The sequence below is a fragment of the Stegostoma tigrinum genome, chromosome 16 (assembly GCF_030684315.1).
Source record: "Stegostoma tigrinum isolate sSteTig4 chromosome 16, sSteTig4.hap1, whole genome shotgun sequence".
NCBI classification, from domain to species: domain Eukaryota; kingdom Metazoa; phylum Chordata; class Chondrichthyes; order Orectolobiformes; family Stegostomatidae; genus Stegostoma; species Stegostoma tigrinum.
The window spans coordinates 34,156,260-34,168,093 of record NC_081369.1 but is presented as its reverse complement, the minus strand read 5'-3'; positions in this window follow the sequence as shown (position 1 = coordinate 34,168,093).

The window sequence follows — 11,834 nt, the reverse complement described above, 5'->3', positions numbered from 1 at the left end:
TAACTTTAGAGTTGTTTTATCACAGTTGTAAGCCAAAGGCTGTCCTATTGAAGGTTATGAACAAGACTTCACACCTGTATAAGATTTAACCATATGATATCTTTCCTGCAGTATTTGACCTGACAGGTACGAATTGTGGACTAAAGCTTTGATCCAAATAATGAGTATTGCAGAGAATCCCTATTACTTTAATACTTTAAAATGTTCCTGTCAGACACCTATGGGGAGAATATCACCCTCCATAGTATTAAGTACGTTCAGGCTAGGTGTCAATAATTTTGTTCATGACAAAAGATTATAACAGTTAAACATTTTGCATATCATGATTCTACTTGGATTTAGGTTAAATAGGTAAAGATGTAATCCCAATTTGATCATTTTTTTTCTAAACTGTTGAGAAAAATCATGATTTGGTCAAACCTGCATTCTAAGTCTGAAGCCACTGTTGCTACTAGGATTATATGACTACTATGTAATCAAAAGCAACTGAACACGCATTATGTTAAGACATGCCTTTTCGCAACTAACTTTGTAGAAATGACTTCTGAAGGCTTCCAGGTTGAATAGGAGAAGTGCAGGATGTGAATATGTAAGCCAGCATGTAAAATTAAAGCATATGGGATTGGGGGGGAAGTATACTGACATGGATAGAGAACTGGTTGGCAAGCGGGAAACAAACATGGCATTTTCAGAGTGGCAGCCAGTGACCAGTGGGGTACTGCAGGGCTCAGGTCAGGGTCACAGCTATTCATAATATATATTCAGTGATTTAGATGATGGTCCAAATGTAATGTCTCCATGTTTGCAGGTATTAAAAAGCTGGGTGGAGGACTGAATGCAGAGATACCTCAGTGTGATTTGGAAAGTGGAGTGATTGGGTAAATGCAAGACAGATGAACTATAAAGTGTACAAATGTGAGGGAATCCACTTTGGTAGCAAAAAACAGATTGTATGGATGGTGATAGATTGGGAAAGTGGGAGGTACAACAAAACCTGGGTGCCCTTGTACACTACACTGAAAGTAAGCATGCAGGTGCAGCAGACAGTAAGGGTGACAATTGGTAAGTTGGCCTTCATAGGAAGAGAATTTGAGCACAGGAGCAGAAGATGAGCATTGCGTGCAGTTTTGGTCTCCTTTATATGAAAGATGCTTTGGTTATGGAAAGAATACAACAAAGGTTTACCAGACTAATTCCTGGGATGGCAAGACTGAAGTATGAATAGATACTCAATCAATTAGGACCATATTAGCTTGAGTTTAGAAGAATGAGGGAAACATGTCATGGAAGCCTATAAAACTCTACAGGGCTGAGCAGGGAGTCCAGAACTAGAGGTCACAGTTTAAAGATATGGAGTGGCCATTTAGGAATGAGATGAGGAGGAATTTCTTCTCCTGGAGTCTAGTCAGCTTGTGGCATATACTGCCACAGAAAGTGGTCAGGCCAAAACATTGAGTCGGATATTGTTCTTAGGGTTAAAAGTATCAATGGGCATGGAGTGAAAGCAAAAGAGGGTTCTGAATTGGATGATCAGCCATGATCATATTGAATGATAGAGAAGCTCGAAGGGCTAAATGGCCTACTCTTGCTCCTAATTTCTATGTTTCTCTGATCCTATAAGGTCAACACCATTGGAAATTCATTTTAGTAAATTAGTTAGGTAAAGGGCATTGGGCAGAGACCTTTAAAAATGAGAACATATTTTTTTATTTAACAGCAAAAAACTGCAAAGGAAAGACCCCGCTACATTGTGGTAATAGAAAGACCGGGCCAGATTTTTCAAGAAGTGGCAATCATGTGCAAATTGCTGTTCCAGCATCAACTTGTAACAAAAGGAGGGATTTTTGTGTTTCTGGGCTCCTTCAGAAGTGGACTTCCATTCTACCAGTTCTTTCAGAACACAAAACTGTCAGAGGAAGGCAAACCAGTCCCCCTTATCAAAGTAGACAGCTGCAATATTTTGAAAGTTCGAGATCCTGACAGCCACTTTGGCAACTGCCATCAAATAGTATGTATGTAAGGTAAAAGAAAGATTACAGAGCTGGGAAGGTTGGGTGAGGTTGTCTCATAGGTAGGGTGACAGTTTGCATGGAGAAGGTTCCAAGGGGTAGAGTGCCACCTGGGTAGGGGTAGCATGCCTAGTGGGTAAAGTGCCAGTGTGCAAGATGGCAAGGTCAAGTAAGTGTTTAGGTCAGATCAACATTTTTGGGAAAAATTGGGTGCCCAACATGGAGACCAGAGTGGGGGGGGGGGGGTGTGGGGGGAGCGGAATGCAAGAACTGGGGGTGGTTCTCATCCAATGCTAGAGGCCAGAATAAGGTGGGGGGGGGATAGTGGTGGTGGGCTACAGTCCAGCACCAGTATAGTAGGGATGGGGTTGGGCTAGGTCTGGCGACATTTGGAGAGGGAGGGGTGGATCATGTCAGGTGTGTGAGCTAATGTGTTGAGTAGGATCTGGTGGCAATATTTTAGAGTTGGGTCTAATCAGGTGGTGGAAAGGGGTATTATCTGGTCCCAATCTGGTGGTAGAGTGGGACTGGGGATGGTGCAGGAGAAGGAGAGTTTGTGACTGGTTAAGATGTGTGAGGCATTGCGTCAGGGTCTGTGGGGAATGTAAGAGATTTAGGGGACGTGTAGTTAGGAATGTGAGCAAATGTCAGTTTTAATAGTTAATCAGAATTGAGACTCTGTATTTCATAATCCAACTCTGCCTCTGTAACTATTTTGCTTAATTCCACCAGAGCCCTTTGAAATCTCCAATTTACATGGAGACTGTTAAAGTTTCCAGGCATTGAGGAATTGCTCAGTGAAGAATTCAATTTACTGTATAATTCCTTCAGAGTGTGCTACAATGGGCATTCCACATGTTCCTCATATGCAACTCCCATCTACACTGACATAACAGCCATCTGGCCAGCAAAATATCTGCACCATTGTTTTTAAATTAAGCTTGACAACTTTAGAAAGCAGGATATTCTAATTTTTTTTTTACTTTTTGTTAACAGTATGTACACAGACGTTATTACTCATTGCACTGAAGTGTGTCTCACACTTCATGTAGTGCATATTTTGCCTGCAGAGTAAAGTAGTATATGGATGAAAATGGCTCTGCTTTGAGATATGGTTTCTAATTTATGGGATGTGGGCACAACTGGCAAGGCCCAGATTTACTGCCCATCTACAATTGTCTTTGAACTGAGGAGCTTATTAGACCAGTTAAGAATTGACCACAACAAAACAGATCTAGAGTCACGCACAGGCTAGACCAGGTATGGTTTCTTGTTCACTATTATTGAGGCTTCATTTCCAGATTTTATTCATTGAATAGCCCTGGAGTATTAGACTATTCCTTAGGATTACTAATCTTGTGACAATATCATGAGCATCACCATCTCACCATAAATTAAATTGGTTAACATTGAAAAAGATGAATTCTGATATTTCACACTTGTCCGAAACACAAAAGCAGTTTCATTCTTATGCCTCTCAAATGACTGATACAGGTCAGATAGCATGAACATCTGAACAAAACTCAGGACCAGGCTGATTAAACAAGTGGCTGAGGACCCGATCCTGCAGCAGATAAAACTTGAACACCAACCTGAAAATCTCAAAGCCTCACCAGCTGTCAAGTAACTTTGTACACTGTTCAACTGGTTTGCATACCTATCAACAGATTCAACAACAACTTCACCCTTGCTGTTATCAGACTACTGAATGGACCTCTTAAAATTTCAAATCTGATGTTGATTTTGTTCTTGCACACGTTCTGTGCGGCCATAACTTTGTATGCCTCGCTCTGTTCAATCACTCTATGATCTGTGTATCTTTATATGTTATGACCTACCTGTACTGCACAAAGAACAAATCTTTTCACTGTACTTAGGTATATGTAACAATAATAAATCAAATCAAATCAAGTTAACTTCCTGCCTCATTTCTTTTCTCAAAAGTCCTTCAATATCCAATTTGCAAAGGTATTCATAACCACTTTATGCAACGGGCCTGTGCATTCACATTTAACTGAGAGTAATCTTGAAATGTAACCACTTTTCAAGATATAACACATCAAGCCAGCTGCAAGGTTCACATGATCTGGCATCAGATAAAAGATGACACCATGAAGTTGACTGTAGCTATGACACATTTGTACTTGATCCAGTATCTGAGTGACGATGGGTCAGTGTGAGAACAGACTTATTCAGTGTCAGGCTGATATTAAAGATTCTCAAACATGCTGGCTCAACCTCTTAGAAGCTGTTTACTATTGTTGCCTTCAGATTGCTTCTTAATAACTTGCTCAAGGTTTGGTCTTTTGACATCATTTTTTCTTTTGTGTCTTAGTCTCGAGTTGTGTTTGTTATATTACCATAAAACATCTTGTGATACTTCACTGTGTTAAATGTATTGAGTAAATTCCAGTTGCTGTCATGACAATCATCCACCATCCTTCTTCATTTTAAAGCAAATTTCACAGTATCTAGGGTTACTGTTCAGAAGCCAGCAATATCTCCTTCCCCACTATTAGACCTCACTTTGACCTCCCCTGACACAAATAGTATATAAAGAGCCTAAAACGAAGTTGTGGAGAACAGATCTGATTTTGGTTCCTTGATTGAGATTGTTGAGCTTCTTCCTGGGCTTCCAAGGTGTTCTGAGATTTTATGAAGTAGCATTCAATGCTGCAGGAAATTCATGTTCTAGAGCATCCCATCATATTTTCAGTAGATATATGACATCCATAAACATTCCCTACCATCTTCTTGGCATCCTGGTCCACTTCACTCATTTTTTTTCTTCTTCCTTTCTTCCACTGATATCCACGTTGCCCATTTTTTCTGCTTCCTCAAATACTATCATTTCTTTAAGAGGCAGGTTTTCTAGAATAATTTTGCTGCATTGGGTCTCCACGTGCTCTCAAGTAATTCCAAGTCACTCTGTTCTGGCTACTCAACATCCTCAGAAACTTGCATTTAAATAGCATCTATACCATAAACTCCTCTTGAGATCTAACTTTGACCAATGAAGAAGATTTCAATTCCTAACAACCGCTCCCACCCTGCACACATTTCAGGGTTTTGTATTTACCCAGATGGCAGGCGACTTACTAATTTGCAGTGAGATCAATGTAGCAGCCTCAGAAGACCTGCTGCACCTCAGTTCCTGCTATGCTGTGGTGCTATTGAATTTTGGATTGAAGCTATATACTGGTACTTTTTCTCAATTATCCAACCAATTCCATTTAAGGAATTGAACAGTTCTTTAGATATAATCTCAAATTATTAGATTTAACATTACCTATATGGCCCAGTTGGATTGAGAACCCAAAGCAAACTACAGCCAAAATTTGAAGTACCTCAGATATAAAGAAAAAAAAATGTATAAATATCAATTGTATTAATTTGTGTTCTTCTTCATTAGCTTCTAAAATTATTTTTATTAGGAATGAAGGGAAGTAAAACATCAAGTTTGAGGCATATGTTAACAGGCATCACAAGGGTAATTATTCATCATTTTTTTTCATACCTGTTTGATTGGCTTGTGATTATTGTTATCCTCTTTTTTCATATTTACAGACAGGCAATGGCATTGTGGTAATGTCACTGGGTGAGTAACCTAAATCCCCAGGCTAAAGTTCTAGGAACAATGGTTCAGGTATCACCTCACCCCACCACACCTGGCCGCTCCACACTGCCCTCCAACCCCACCACACCCGGCACCTTCCCCTGCAACCGCAGGAAATGCTACACTTGCCCCCACACCACCTCCCTCACCCCCATCCCAGGCCCCAAGATGACTTTCCATATTAAGCAGAGGTTCACCTGCACATCTGCCAATGTGGTATACTGCATCCACTGTACCCGGTGTGGCTTCCTCTACATTGGGGAAACCAAGCGGAGGCTTGGGGACCGCTTTGCAGAACACCTCCGCTCGGTTCGCAATAAACAACTGCACCTCCCAGTCGCAAACCATTTCCACTCCCCCTCCCATTCTTTAGATGACATGTCCATCATGGGCCTCCTGCAGTGCCACAATGATGCCACCCGAAGGTTGCAGGAACAGCAACTCATATTCCGCCTGGGAACCCCGCAGCCCAATGGTAGCAATGTGGACTTCACCAGCTTCAAGATCTCCCCTTCCCCCACCGCATCCCAAAACCAGCCCAGTTTGTCCCCTCCCCCCACTGCACCACACAAACAGCCCAGCTCTTCCCCCTCCACCCACTGCATCCCAAAACCAGTCCAACCTGTCTCTGCACCTCCATCTGCTACCTACTATCCTCATCCCACCTCCTTGACCTGTCCGTCTTCCCTGGACTGACCTATCCCCTCCCTACCTCCCCACCTATACTCTCCTCTCCACCCATCTTCTTTTCTCTCCATCTTCGGTCCGCCTCCCCCTCTCTCCCTATTTATTCCAGAACCCTCACCCCATCCCCCTCTCTGATGAAGGGTCTAGGCCCGAAACGTCAGCTTTTGTGCTCCTGAGATGCTGCTGGGCCTGCTGTGTTCATCCAGCCTCACATTTTATTATCTTGGATTCTCCAGCATCTGCAGTTTCCATTATCACTGGTTCAGGTATCACCATGGCCAATGGTGAAATTTGAATTCTGCAAAAGAAAAATCTAGAGTAAAAGGCTGGTCTAATGATGGCAATGTAAACACTGTCAATTACAGGTAACAAAAAAATCTGGTTCACTAATGCCCTTTTAGGGAAGGAAATCTCCAAAGCTTAACTCATCCAATCTGCATGTGACTTCAGACCTACAGTAATGTGATTGAATCTCAACTGGGCAATTCGGGATGAGCAACAAATGCTGGCCTATTCTGCAATGATCATCTCTCATAAATAAATCAAAGAAATTCATTTTCGGAAAAGTACGTAAAGCTTGTTGATTATTATTTTTGCAAGTGCAGTTAAAACGAGAAATATATGACAATAAAAGCATTTTAGCAAGAAGATCATTGTAAATGTCATTAGACCATAGTTTGTAGTTAGAGTATCAGTGAGACTATCAGTCCTTATTACTAATAAAGAGTAAGTTGAACAACTATCAGAAAGAACACTTGTATGTTAAATGTGGAGATGAGAAAGTTACTTGTTGAGTTGCTAAGCTCCTCCAGAGCCTTCACTGTACTGATGTTTCACCGAAAGGCTCAGATGGACATGAAGTGTGATACTTACATGAGAAGATGCCAACTAACCATCCCAGAAAAAAGTTATGGCTGGTCCATTGAGGTAAATAAATATTTAGTTGTATGACAAATCTTATTTAGTGCCTTTCAACCTCTCCAGCATTGAAAATGAACTTTTATGAATGTAGAGTGTGATTTCTTCAGTTTCTAAGTATTTTTGAAGAAATTAAAATACTAAAAAGGCTAATACAGTTACTTTTTAAACTTTTTTGGTCATTCTGTCCCTTATCACTATTAAATACCACTTTCATTCCCTCTTTTTTTTCCACATTCAATCCATAATTTTACAATGAATTAACTATTCCTACTTACACTTCTTAACTTAGAATCTACGTCTAACCACAGGATTCCTTAATCTGATTAGTTAAGGAGACAAATTGCTAATCATGTAGGTTCCATATTCTCTGTAAAGAGTTTCATACTGAAATGAACTTCTAATCATTGCAATTCTATTTTAAAAGTTGCAGAAAGTCTGTGGGCACCGTAACTGGAATGATGATTGATGCCATTCGTTTGCCACCAACTCCAAAATCTGGGTCACTATTTGCCATGACTGTTTAACTTTAGAGCCAATAAGTTCCATGCTCAAATGCACAGCTTTATAAATCTTAATTTTTTTTTATTCATCAAATCCATGTGATACTCTTGAGGATGACCCAGGAGCATAACAATATTGACAAATAACCCAACATTACCAGGTTATGTTTAAAATACGTTCTAAGAAAATCAACTTTTAAAGTAGACTGATACAATACTTGCAGCATTTACAGATACGTGTGACATGTATCATTTTTATTCACAATAACTTTAGAAATTTAATGGATTTGCAAAATTGTCATCCAGGCAGCAAACTTGATCCATGACTGTAACCTTTTCTTGCAATAGGTTGTGTTTACCTTTGCAATATAATCATTCAGCGATTACACTTCAAACTGCACTTCATTGTGCAAAGTGCTTTGAGAGATCTAGCAATCATGAAAGGTGCTATATAAATATAAGTTCTTTTTTAATTGCAGCTAGCCTCATATTGCCATGTAATTTGCCATGTATTTACCCAATATTTCTTTTCAGACCCGAATGATTGTTTTGTAATAATTATTATTTTCTTTTTGCATACTTCTGGAGAAGCAGTGGTGTGGTGGTAATGTCAATGGATGAGTAACCCAAAACCCCACCAGCCCGCATTTTGCAGCTAACACACGGACTTTGTAATTTTACATCTTGGCTGGCAGAATCGAGAAAACATGTATAGGTGAAGATAGAATTGCTCCTTCTAAGTACCAAATAGAATATTATTCAAACATTTGTATAAAATAATTTATTTCATAGCTGGTCATTCTGAACCTTCCAACAGCTGTATTAATCTAAGAAACAAACATAGCACTTGGATCCAACCATATAATTTCAGCCATTGACTAATCCATTTCCAATTTATATTTTTGATTATCAATTCAATTTTACTCATTCATGGAATGTGGACATTGCCAGCAAGCCAGTATTTGTTGCTCATTCCTAATTGCCAAGTAGTAGCTTGAAGTCAGCTGCTTTCTTTAGCTGCTGCAGTATTTAGGGTGTAGATGCACTGACAGTGCCATGGAGAAGGGAATTTGGCCCACTAAAAGCACAATGGTATAGTTCCTTCTTGGGAATGTGAGCGCTATGAAGGAGAATTTCTGAGTGCTGGTGTTCCCATGCCCTTGTATTTCTAGTTGGTGGAGGTCATGGGTTTGAAAGATGATTTCAAGGGAGGCTTGGAGAATTATTGAAATTAATCTTGAAAGTAGCACTCAGGGCTGCCACTGTGCATTCTTTGGTCGGGGAGAATTGATGCTTGAGTTAAGCTCAGACTGCTTTGTCCTTGTTGATGTTGAGCTTTTTAAGTATTGTTGGAGTTTCACATATCCAGGCAGGTGGAGAGTATATCATCACATTCCTGGCTAGTACAGTACAGATGGTGGATAGGCAGTAGGAAATCATGAAACGAGTTGCTATCCCAAAATCTTAAACCTCTGACTCACTCTTAAAACCACAATATTTATATTTATATGGTATATCTAGTCCAGTTTCTAATCAATGATAATTTATAGGATGTTGATAGTGAGGATTCAGTGATGCCAGTAATTTCCTAGTACTCAAGTAGCACAAATGTTACATGCTATTTAACAGCCAAAATATGAACGTTGTTCTGGTAAAAATTGCAACATGGTCATGCTGCTTCAGTTTCTCAGGTATCCATATATAGTTTTCTCAGCAGCAAAGTCCCAATTCTTACCTTATTTAGAGAGAAGATCACTGATGGAGACGTTGAAAATGGATGGGCCTAAAACTCAAGCATTCTGTTTAAATATAACCCCCAATCTAGGCATAAATAGTTCTCAATTATTTGATGGAATTGCTCAATTCACCGAATATAGTCACTTCATTATCCAGCGTCAACGCAAGGTAAGTAAGAATCTGAAAATTCTGAACAAACAGATGATACAACCACAATTCAATTAGATAAGGATGAGATCATCTCAGAACTCAAGCCACAGCATATTGGATGTAACTTCAGTGGCTGCAATTCAAATTCAACATACATCTGTGTTCTTGACTACTGTCTTGAATGGAATTTAATGTTTAACAGTAAAAGAACATAGTGAAAAGCCCGTTCTAAACAGAACAGTTCCTGGCACCAAGGCTTATGCTATATAGAGCCCAATATAATTTTGTAAGCTGTCTTACCCATCATGTACTACAGAACTACCCATAAATTGCCAATTAAGTGTAATTATCATGACATTAAAAGCAATAAATGTTTGCCTAGCCAATGCTGACCATATTCTGTGAATGAATAATTAAAAATTAAAAGTTATTCATTTGAATCTGCTTGTTATTAGCTAGTTAAAGATGAATATATATGTATAGAAATAGTCATTCTAGAGTTAAACAGTCTCAAGTGGCTGGTCATCCAGAGGGAGCTGGAGAATATTCAACATGCTCCATTTCTTCAAGCTAATGGGCCTGAGTCAATCCACTGCCCCTCAAATGGAATCTACACTTTTATAGCTCCAGTGACTCCATGACTGAAGCGATTTTTGAGTACATATTAGTGTGTGACTTTCTAGGGCTCAGTAAACACAGAACATATTTGGAGATTTTCTATTGAAGAATTTGTTTCTGTGGGATTGTTCTTTTGAATTGAAGCAATGAAGGGCTTGAGTTGGAATTTTAAAGATTGAACAGTAGTCATTATTTTGACAATAGTAACTAATTCTAAATTTGTAAAAAGAAAAATACTTTTATATCTTCCTTCAAAATTAAATATATTAGTCTAATTTAATCAACTAAATATCAATGGAAAGGATACAGTAGTGGGAAGAACTTTTAAGCCAAATATCTAATACTGGAGATCGCGGGTCAACCATATGACATGCACTACAGAATCTCCAACTTCTTTTCTATGTAAAATCCAAGTTACAATGAGCACAAGAGACAAAATCATGAAAACAACGTGTCAATTGGCAGCACACCAGCTAATCAGAACAAGGCTATGATTGGAAGACTTGGCCACATGCATCTGCACTTAGACCATTCTCTTGTTGTTGACATATAACTTTTTTTAAGTGCAGGCCATACAAATTGAAGCTATCAAATAGTTACTGTTTTAATTATTATTCTGTTGCTAATGGTTCATTCAGAAATCTCTTCACCCAAATGCTTAGGAAACAAGTAAAAAATGGTACATTTTTCTCTTTGCAAATTGTTCTCAACACTGACTGGAAACATATGAGTCTTTATTATGTACTGTGTGTTTCCCTCATAAAGCTTTGGCTGGGTCTCACATTTTTATACATCTATTTCACTGTGTACAAAGAAAGAAGGACAGAGTTGAACTGAAAGTGGGTGAGAATCTGATGATGCTGCTGTAAGAAAATACTGTAACTTCAGCTTAAAGAAGAATGGCTGAACAGAAATAATCCTTCATGAAAAAGTGGATAAGTTGTCATAATCAAGAATTAACAAAATACAAAAGATGTGAAAATTATTCTTAAATAATATGCATTACATCATGGCTTTGGACACACATTTGTGCTTATGGCCTTGACAGAGATCACATTCACAGAATCCCTACAGTGTGGAAATAGGCCCTTTGGCCCAACAAGTCCACACTGAACATCAGTGCATCCCACCCAGACCTTTCCCCCAAGCTGTACATCCCTGAACACTAGAGGAACTTAGCATGGCCAATCCACCTAACCTGCACATCTTTGGACTGTAGGAGGAAACCCACGCAGACATAGGGAGAATGTGTAAACTCCAACCGACAGATACCCAAGGCTGGAATTGAACCTAGGTCCCTGGTGCTGTGAGGCCACAGTGCCAGCCACTGTGCCACCACGTCAAACCATTCAGTCCAGGTCAGGAAGAACTGATTCAAACCTCTGGCCATTACAAACACGATTACCTACCCACCATTTCAACTCTACAGACACTGTGGCCAAAGCAATATGCCTTAATTTAGTTTCATGGAACTTACAGTCAAGGATGACCAGTTAAATTTAGTGTAGATTTTCAATTAGCAAAAGACACACCGAGGCTCAGTCTTCCCTAGCCCATAGACAAGTATCATATCTCAATTCAGTATGGACAGACTGT